We start from the raw sequence: 2,211 nt of genomic DNA on the forward strand, positions 1-2,211 counted from the left end.
CTTTAGCTCCATGAACTTAAGCAACTCACTTAACCTCTATTTATTCAAGTCTTCTTGTTAAAAGAATAAAACTTCCTTGCACAGAGTTATGATGGCTAAATGACATAAAGAGAGGAAAGTCTTTTGAGATGGTAAAGCCATTCATCATTATTATGGTTGGTTATAGTGATGCTGTATGAAATAATCCTTCCATTAGCCCATTTGCTGTTAAATGGGTCAATTCTAGAATCCCATGTCCTGGACAGTGAGGTTGACATTAAAGTGGAAACCAGGAAGCTTAAGAAATCACAAGTAATTTTGATAGAACACAGTTTTGCAAGTCCCTTTCTCTTCAAAGGGAAGGGACCGTCTTCTGATCAAGGGAGGCAGAATTGTGACGATGATCAATCCTTTTATGCTGATACTTACATGGAAGAGGGCTAAATAAACCTAAATGGAGACAATCTGATTATCCCTGGAAGAGTGAAGACCCACTCTCAGAGGCAGTTTGGAATAATCATTAAAAGGCAAAGTCTACAGTCAGCCCCCTGGAAGTTCTGCCCTTAGGCTTGCTAAACTCCCTACGCTTTGTTTTCTCCAGCTTTAGAGACAGTTCTAGGGGTAGCGGTGGCCAGTTGGTTACCCATCCACACTGTGGGCATGTGGCTGCCGAGTCAGTGTCTACATTTCCCAGTCCCCTTTATGGCCACATGTGACTGAGTCTCACATGTGACAGCGGAAGTGACTGTCCCTGATCAGAGCGGTAAAGAAGTGGGTGATTCCCCTACCAATTGTTTCCCAACCAGCTGAAAGGAGAGAATTCTGAAGACCTAGAGGAGGGCAGAAGGGTAGATGGGAGGAGCCTAGATTCCTATATCACACAGAAAGCTGCACACCCAGGATTACTCGCAATAGATTGAAACAAGTGAGAAATCAGCTTTTTATCATGTTAGACCACAGAGGTTCAGGAATTTGTTAAAACTAGTATTAACCCAAACAAATACAAATATGAAATTCCTACTTTGAGGTTGTCATGGATTGAGATGATATCTGTAAAAAATTTGAAGACGACAGAGGATGAGATGGCTGGATGGCATCACTGACTCGATGGATGTGAGTCTGGGTGAACTCCGGGAGTTGGTGATGGACAGGGAGGCCTGACGTGCTGTGATTCATGGGGTCGCAAAGAGTCGGACACGACTGAGCGACTGATCTGATCTGATCTGAATAATCTCCGATGTCTTCCCTCACAAAGTGCTCCAAAATGAACAGAGTCTAGGCAAGGGTAATAGGTGGATTTTTCTCAATACCTTTTGAAGAAAATGCAAATGTGAGTAAAAGACAAACTCCCCAGCTCCTCTTAAAATCTGATACACAGAAATTCTGGAGCACTGTTGCTTAGCAACCTGGCAGATAATCAGCACTTCTAATTGTTAATTATGAGTGTTAGAAGGGATAGCTTTTTTATGCAAACAATAATAAAAATCAATAGCTATTGAATGCTCACTGTGTATTAGACACTGTACTAAGAACTTGACTGTGTTATTTCATTCCAGCCATAAACTGATTGAGGTACGCGTATTATCCCTGTTTTACAGATAAGAAAACTGAAATTCAAAAAGGTTAAGTAACTTGCCGAGTTAGTAAGGGTGTGGCTCTGAATCCAGGACTGTTCATTCCCAAGGCCTGTGTCCTTTCCTTTCTATTACGTACCTGGTTCCAGGGCTACCCCTCAGAGTACAAGGACTCTAGTTACCGGGGGTAATTTAATCACCACAATGCCATAACCAGATCCGTGTTTCTTGGTAGTTTTTTTTTTTTTTTTTTTTTGTAAGCCCTTTAAAGTCAATTGCCAATCCCAAAAGGAAAGTATTTTTTAAGCCATGATTTTTATAGGTTACCTCACTATAACGTTTTTAAATCTTCTCTTAATTTTAATCAGTACTCAACCCCCTGTAAATGGCACATCATGGAAGGAATGGGTCAGAAAACTTATAAGGAGAAAGCTTGGAGGTGTTAGTGATTTTCACCTCCCAGATTAAAGACACTGTCCTCGGAAGTCCCCCCTGGCTTCGCATGAGAGCTCTTGGCATCTGAGATCTTTTGCATTACAGCTGAGGGTCAAGGGCGTGGACCCTGCCAGACATCTCTGCACAGGAGAGTGATCTAGAAAAGCCCTTGGGCCAGCTCAGGACATCAGAGGAGAACAGAAGGCACAGATGCTCTGTGTCA

The sequence above is a fragment of the Bos grunniens genome, chromosome 5 (assembly GCF_055505025.1).
Source record: "Bos grunniens cultivar Pamir isolate PY7600 chromosome 5, Bosgru_T2T1.0, whole genome shotgun sequence".
Classification (NCBI taxonomy): Eukaryota; Metazoa; Chordata; class Mammalia; order Artiodactyla; family Bovidae; genus Bos; species Bos grunniens.